An 8,607-nucleotide genomic window follows, 5' to 3' on the forward strand; every position below is an offset into this window, starting at 1 on the left:
CGATCTCGTGCTCCTCAGTCGACGGTTCTTTCTAAGTGCAGCATATTTAGCCCTTTTAAGTCTTTTAAGCTTGCTATTGGCCCAAGCAGGGGACATTTTCTTCTTTGCAGCTGGTACGCAGGAGTGGAATGATTCATTCAGGAATGCTGTCATCGAGACTACCGTGTCATCAACTTAAGCAAAATGTGTGTCACAAAACTGTGAACCGAACGTGGTGATCATGTTACAGCCGCTACCGGCCAGCTCTGTCGTACGCTACGCGAACTTTGTCTTGTAAGCCCGATCGTTGGCTTCTGTGCCAATACGTTCAGCTTTCGCTACAATTCGCTCGTCTTGTTCGTTGCTGAACAAGGTGACTAAACCAAGCCAAACAACTGGCGAAGGTTTATAGAGCATCCAAGTCAAGGTGTATAGTTTTGGTGTCAAAAAAATAAAAAAATAATGGCCGTCGTAATGGCAGTAGAATTGTGAACGAATTGGTGGGTCGTGATTGTTTTGTACTGCCTGATTCGGTGATACAATTGTGGCGTTTAGATTATTGTTGGCCTGAGTGTGCTGCGGCAATGAGTCCATGTGGTGGTGCAGTGAGGCCTTAGGGCCATCCTCGATAAACTCTTTAAAGAGCAAACCGCGGGGCCAAGTCCGTGGAGACAGTGCTAGTGCCAAGCTTTCCTTCGGGATCCAGACCTTGTAAGAAAGGAACCGCCGGGTCGTAGGATTGATATCCTTGCTCAGCAGACAACGTGCGGTAACGTCAACAATCCCGAGGCGACGTTTCACCTTGTCAACCACTTGGTCGACCTTGACCTGCGGCGCGATCCGGGATAAATAGAGTATCGCTTTGGGGACATGCTCATGAACAAAGCTAGCCGAATCGGTGGACGGTGATTTAGTGCCCAACTGACTTGTTTGTGGTCGTGCAGTTCGTTGGACGATTATATTGTTTTCTTCAGTGTTTGCCGCAGGGGGAGCCTCTCGGTTGACATCGCCACGGGTAACGTCAGCAAACAGTCGCCGGGATAACGATCCGTGCCGCCGTCGGCGTTCGCTTACAGGAGTCCTAGAGGCCGTGTTGTTGAGAGCCGCAAACCCAGCTCGAAGCTCTTTTGTCAATGGATCAACAATGACGCTTTTCATTGAGTCAACGGCAATTGCGAGTGCCGCTTGGAAGCCTACTTGGAGGCCAGTTCCCTTTAGCTTCTTGCTTCGCGGGTTTGTTATTACTGCATTACAGCCGTTGCAGCTCCAATGCAGTTGTTTGTATTTGGCGATCTCTCGCAGGATATGCTCCGGAACAGAGGAACAGCCGTAGTGAAAGGTGCCTTCACAGTAACAGTAGATAACGACGCTGTCCGTGGGGGCGACGTCCATCGCGCACGAAAAGCAAACGGAAGCCATTGCAAAATAGTGAACCGGGTGCCGAAGAATTGTGGATTTTCGTGTGAAAGCGGGCGAAGATCGAAGTTATTTCACAAAACACAATTTGCAGTGGTCGTTATGATGACAAAAATAGACAATTAGGGACCGAAACGCGATATTAACACGAAGAAAAAGCCGATTTAAAGCGGACGTTATTAAGCGTCAATGAACTTCAAATGACAGCCACTGTCAATTGGCTGTTAGTATCGATGGATCTGTTTGTTAGTATCGATGGATCGAAATTATGTTAGTATCGATGGATCTGTTTGGCATTAAACCATGTTGAACAGAAAAGATCGAAAGTCTAAATCCTCGCTGGAGATGTTTGATAACTAGCAAACAATTTTCTACACGTGAATAGCATGGTGATATCACCCCGGTCCGTCTTCTTGTGAACAGGGAACATCCATGATGATTTCCAAAGGAACGGAAAGCTTGGAGACTATAAGGGTTGATTTGTTCAAGATTTTTGTTAAGATCGGTACAAGGTCCTTAACAGCAGAGAACGCCTCTTCTTCGGTGATGGATGGCAAGGGAATATCTACTTGCTCTTGAATGGCTCCAAGAATTGTGAATAAACCAATGTTGATGCACTGTCATACAGTGAAGAAAAGTAGGTGGCAAAGGCGTCACAAAGATTCTATTCGCCTGAGTATGTGTTACCAGTCAGAGACATCGATGCCGGAAATACACCGTCACTTTTCGATTTTTTTGTAGGGATAAATTTGTCATCGACACTTAGCCGAGTTTACATTTTAATCTCAACTTCTAACTTCAATGAAGTAAAAAGCATTTTCTTTTCGATTGCTTCAATAATAAGAAACTTTACTCGATAACTAATATTGCGATTAGTTTGAAAACTTTGTGTTTCAAACAGCAAACAAATTAATTGCCGAGTTTGAATCAAACAAACAAACAATACGCAGTATTCGTTTCGTTTAAATGCTCCTTCGTTAAGGCACTTCAGGGATAAATTCCCAGAAGGTTTTTGAATTCATTCTGAACGCTTCCACGTTGAAACTGCCTAGAATCAAATTATCAACATAAATTGACAGGCATATAACGTTCCTTCCATGTTCATTTCCATCCTTATTTCCAGCCACTCATTCACCGGGTGCTTCACAGTTCCTTTGATCGTTGGGTCATCGACTATTCCATTGCGTTACGACGTCATTATAAAAATAGCTTTTTACTATATATTTACGTGTTGCAGGTTCTAATAAACTCACGTATTTTTTTCTTCGGCTCTAACATCAGCTCTCCTTCCTGTCCCACCACTTCGTCTAAGACGTAGTTTGCTGATTGTCGAGTATTTTTCGATGGAGCGAAACTTTGGGCAATTTGGTGGATTCGTTATTTTAGGGATAAAGTTGATCTTATTGGCCCTGTACCACTCAAGGCCACCTTGGAATAAATACAGGTCGCCCAATCGGGCCAAGAGACAACTTTGCCCCTGTGCGCTTTGATAAATGGTAGAATCCATTTCTCCAAACATTGGGTTCTGTAAACGTCCGACGTCATTGCGGTGCCGTTTTGTGCCCGCAGATGCAGATTGCATGTCACACCATCGTCTTTTTTGCGAACTTGTTATCAAACACAAAATTGAGTTGTTTCTGATCAGTGAGCAGCCTCACATGATGTGAGCTGATGTCGTTGCACACGAGACAGGTGTGCCAGGCCCCGCGTACACAGGCACGAGGAGGTAGCCTGCTCATTGGTCCCCAGGATCATAAGGTGTGCGCTCGATGTACAGCGTCTGAGCCTTAGAGCCGCTGAGACTCGCAGTCTCAGAACAGATCGGACCAGTATGTCGTGTACTTCAAATACCCGATATCGCTCCAACTAGGCACACGAGCGTACTCAAGATGAGATCTAACCAAGCTGCAGTAGGGGGTTCTGAGACACATGGAATCTGTAAAGTCAGATGCCATGCGTCGAATGAGTCCGAGAGTTTGTTAGGCCTTGCTTATCATACGGTACCTTGCATGGATCGATATTAATCAAGAAATTGATCTTGCGATGGTTGATTAACTAAAGTGATTGATCCTGTGTTCGAAATTAAAGCACATAAATCTTATCGTGTTATAAAGATGCAAAACCGTTCTACTTTAATTATGTGTACACGAAATAATGTATACATAATATCCACATAAAAGAAATTGTCAACGTTTTCGATCGCATCACGCAAAAACCAAATCTAATCTATTTCTCATCATTCTTAATATCATCTCTCTTTTTCATCCCGGTCAAACAGAACCCAACGTAAAATCGCGAAAAGGCCGGGTTTCTTTTGGTAACCTTTTATTGAACAATTAAAATAACTTATTGCATAATTTCTTGCAGCTCAAATAAACAAAAATAATTTTCCAGTTTTTTTCATTACGTTATGGACCAAAAATGATTGCACAAGTGGACAAGTTCAGAAGGTTGATAGACACGGAACCAGAAAAATTAAATTACAGGATCTATCAGCAAAAAAGTGTTTCAAAGAGGCTCCACCTTAATGAGCTAATCAACATGCTTTAACATACAATGGATTATAGAATGGTCGCTTCAGGAACGCTTACAAATACGATTGAATAGGGATATAAGGAATCGCCGGAAAATCTAAAGGATACTTTTTTAATTCAAGGCTGCAAAAACGAGAGAAATAAGACGATAAGTTAACAAAACGTTAAAAAGGTGGTGCAGTGGTACTTACAATTACAGGAAAGAACATTACAGAAAAAACAGAACCAGAGCCAATGCATACAATGATGAACGGTCATCCATACAACTGATCCGCGTTGGAACAGTAGATGCGGATAGGTGATGCAAACAATTGAGAATGGGTGAGAGCGAAATTTGCTGATGATATTCCTGTGCTTTCGGTGATCAGAGATCATTTCGTCACAGAAACAGTGCCAGAAGCTGTTTTCATCCGAGAAGAGCGCTGCAATCTTTTCAAAAAAAGGTAAAGTAAAGCCTCTTGGTATGAAAGTTCGGCTAAACGGTGGACGAAGTTCTACAAGTAGAGAGGGTAGCAAGTCTCTGTCAGCCCAAGATGAGTGATATCAAACTGAGTGTTACTATACTGTGTGGTGTAAAATTGCCTTGCTATGTTGCAAAGCACTCTTGGTAAACAATATTATCGATCGACTTTCAATAAAAGGATATGTTTGTCGAGTGTTAAGCGGTACAGCAAGATGTCTCCGTGAAATTCCCTAGGATGTAGGAATTATTATATAAAGTTATCTGGTACAGCCCATGTCCGTTAAGCTTCGATTGAATCAGCTTCCCTAGGATCTTTTCTACACAGTGCACAGTTTAAACTGAATTGGAAAACATATTTAATTTAGTTTTTTCTCCGAGTACGAAGTGGGCCTGTCCTATCTACCGAAAGGCTACCGGGATGAAAAGGTACCGATATGTAATTAAAAAACGTTGAACAGTTCCCATAATGTATTCCGAGGAGTTGTGCATTCTCTTTTGGCTGTATCTGCTACATATATTAGCGTCTGGAAAAGGAAATCATTTGTTTTGGTGAAAAATATTTGCAAATGTTTTGCTATCATCTTACCTGTTGCCTTTGCAGACACTTTTTTATTTTAGCTTTGTAAGCCTGAATAAATAAATAAATAAATAAATTAGTTGCACAAAGTGCTGAAGAACTTAATACGTTCCGAGATCTTGCTCCAGCTAGCACCACGATGAGGTTGGGGTCGGAGTTCAAGAATACACTTTTTGTAAAACATTTAATTTGTATATAAGCTTTTGCTAGCCAAAAAAATATATGTTTAGGGAACGAACGCAGGAAGCGTATCGCTTTTGCAAGAGCTGGTGACCCTTTTTTAGCTCTGTGCTATTTTGATGATATTTCAAATAGTTAAAAATGTGTCATCGTTTCGGCGTTTGACTTCGTACTCCGTAATGTACACATCCTCGGTTTGTTCTCTTTTCTCTTCAGAAACGGTTTCAACCATCGTCAGACATTCTCAATATTCTGCGTGTGCACCGTGGGGTCTTCAGGGTGAATAAAATACTGCGAATGGTTTATGGTCTGACGGATGAAACCATGCAAGGCATTGTAAGACCTCCAACAATCGGCCATTATTGTTGTGCCCGGACGGACATGTGTCACAATAAGATTGCGAAGAGTTACACGATCACGCTTCTCCACGAGCTCAACGAAAATATCTCTGGTTTCACGACAAATGCCTCCAAAAACCCACACTTGGCAGTTGTACGACATTCGTCCCCGGTGATATTTCCGCTGGGTGACGACGGATTCGTCGAGTTCAAATACGCATCCCTCGTCACCAATTTGATTCTGGTGGTGAAAAACGTGATCGGCACTCTATTTTCTTAATATTTGATACCACTTTCCAGCGGTCTTTCGCGATGTACCGGAATCGGTAGCCGCGAACTCTAGCTTGGTGTTAAGCGCCTAAACAAAAACCACTCGCATAAGCTGGGGGGTGAAGGGTGGAGTTATTGAATATACTGCCCGTACGAACCGTACATTCACTCCCCGGGCAGATTAGGGTTTTTATACAAACCCACTTGCACGAATTAGCTCGCTTCGTAGACTTTAATGTCATGAAGCGGCCACACTTTTCGCACAACATGCTAGTGGCGAGCAACCCCGCCTGTTGCAGCACCTTCACAAGTTCTATTTCATTGTCGGTGATCATTAGTAGATCACTCGCACTGCGGATCGATGCCAAAACATCCATCTTATAGCACTGCAAATTTTCACTCACGTATACGAAAAAATAATCACGCAGAATGACGAAATATGACCGTAAAACAATTTAAAACCGAGAGCTACGCAAAACGAACCTTCGTACTTCAAGTGTAACTACGTTACTTGTTTCGCTTATATTTAAAGGTCTCCCCATTCCCTGAAATTCCCTCTACTTTTGTTTTGTAAAATATTGTTTATTTGTAGAGAAAATCCATAGGTTTAGGTACAGTGATTGCTGTCCTCTTAAGGCACACACGAGAATACGAGGGCTGACAATAAAGTAAGGTCTCCGATTTTTTTTTTCCGATTCAAGCTAGCCTATTCAAGGGTTTGAGTGTTTTTCGGATTTTTTAAATGATAAATGATCTTGGTTTCAATTTCAGCAAATTTTTTTATTTCAGTTTTTGATGATTATAATAAAAATTGTTATTAACAGTGGGAACTTCTCACATCTTAAAAAAATGAAGCTTAATTGAAAATTTTACTTAAAAAGGGCTGCGCTTCTTTGCATGCTTATTGAAAATGGTAAAAGCCGCTTGGCAGGTATTAAAAAAAATGTTGATTACAATGATTAAATATAAAATAAATGGTATAACACGCCTTAAATATAAAATAGATCGCACTAAACTGTTGGGTTTAAAAATTCCTTCCAATTATGTTAAATGATTATGGTCTATCAGTAATAATGTAAAAAATACAAAGTACGGCATGCAACGTTGCTAATTCTGAAGGAATTGTGCGTAGGCCACTTCATAATCTTCAGGTTTCCCTAAAAAAAAGAGGTACTTCTTGTGAAACTCTGAAATTTCTCTGAAAAACATTGAAAAAAAAGCATTGTTTATAGTTAAATTCACATAATATTTAAAAACTTTTGAAGTAAATAAACCTACGTTGGTGTAATTTTTCGCTTCACCAAAACTCCTGATTGTCGTTTTACGCGAGATGTTGATTGTTCGCTTTCCCTACGAAGAAAAATAAAAAGAAACTAAAATGTAATTGTCATTCAAAAAATTGTTGATATAACTGAAACATTCTAACTTAACTCCAAAACTTAAAAATTTCTCAAACGGGACTCATCCACAGCATATCTGGCATAAGTCTCAAGCCCATTAAACCATAATTTTCTTTTCAAATTAACATGCATGATAACATTAGATACTGAAGAGTTATTTACCTTTCCGACAACTGAAATGTTACCTTTTTTTTCGGTAACATCGCCATATCCGAAGCAGCAACAACTGCTTTCTTTCAGCCGTAATCAATGGCGGAGTTTCACCCTCTGGCGGAAATGGATTTCCTGAGGCTGAGAAGGCGCGAGGTCTTCTTTAGCGGAAACTTCCTTTGCGTTGAAACCGAAATCTTCATAAGGTGATTCTGATGCTTCTTCTTGAACCAGTTTGGCTTCATAATTTCTAAAATTATTTGAAACAAAGAGGATTATGAGAATGTCATTTGGTATTTCAATCGAATTTGATAATTAAAATAGAAAACAGTAAAGACCAATTTACAAACCTTTTGAGCATGAAAGTTTGAAACTCGATTGGCTCCTTAGCCTTTAGCTCCAGGTATCGTAGATACACCTTTCGCTTCTGCTTTGGGAGCAAATCCAAAAAATTTCGAAGTTCGTTGAAATAATGCTTTTGGATTTCCTTCGTTTTCGTTTTTAAGATACATCTTGACGCATCGGTTAGATTGTTATACGGTTGACGAAAACTGCTTGCGTTCTCGGTGTAAATGTATCTTGCGTAGTATTCAAGCGAGGTTCTGTTGAAATACAGTTTTGAGAATAATTCAGTTTCGCACTTGACGAAAAATTAGAGTAAATATTGTTGTGGGCATTCTTACCTTGGTGGAAGGGTGGGTTCCCGCAAGCTTGCGCTGTCTGGAGTTGTTCTTCCTATAAAAGTCGCGCCAGTCCTGTCAAGAATGAGTCAGTAAAAAGAAGTGTTTTTAAAAAAATATTCATCAGCATTTTGGCCAAACAACTTGTCTTACAGTTCATTGCCATTCCTTTCGCGAACCAGCGTTTCTTTCAAATAATGTAAGTTTTTTCTGTCTAGAATGATTAGGAAGGCTGTCAATGAATTTTTCCACCTCCTGCAGGAATAGTTTTTGCGCATAATGCTTCACTGTCTCAAGGATGCGCTTAATTCTTATCGACAGCCCCTCAAACGTGTTTTCGCAATCCACTGGATCACCAAAAAATAAGAACCGCTTGTAAAAGTGAAGCAAATTGCTGTTGGGTATAGGCAGAAACAGTTGACACGTTCCGTACCGCGTCACCCAAATATGGGTGACCCGTTTGCTTTGCTGCATTCGCAATCGTACGAACGATTGCAAAGCAGAATTTGCGTTTTTTCGGCCCGCAAGAAACTAAACCGTTTTGTGCTTGGTACGGAACGTGTTAAGTATCGTGTAACGGACCATTATCGACGCAAAAACGTTTTTTCAAGAAATATAGT

Source organism: Anopheles coustani (genome assembly GCF_943734705.1).
Source record: "Anopheles coustani chromosome X unlocalized genomic scaffold, idAnoCousDA_361_x.2 X_unloc_1, whole genome shotgun sequence".
NCBI classification, from domain to species: Eukaryota; Metazoa; Arthropoda; class Insecta; order Diptera; family Culicidae; genus Anopheles; species Anopheles coustani.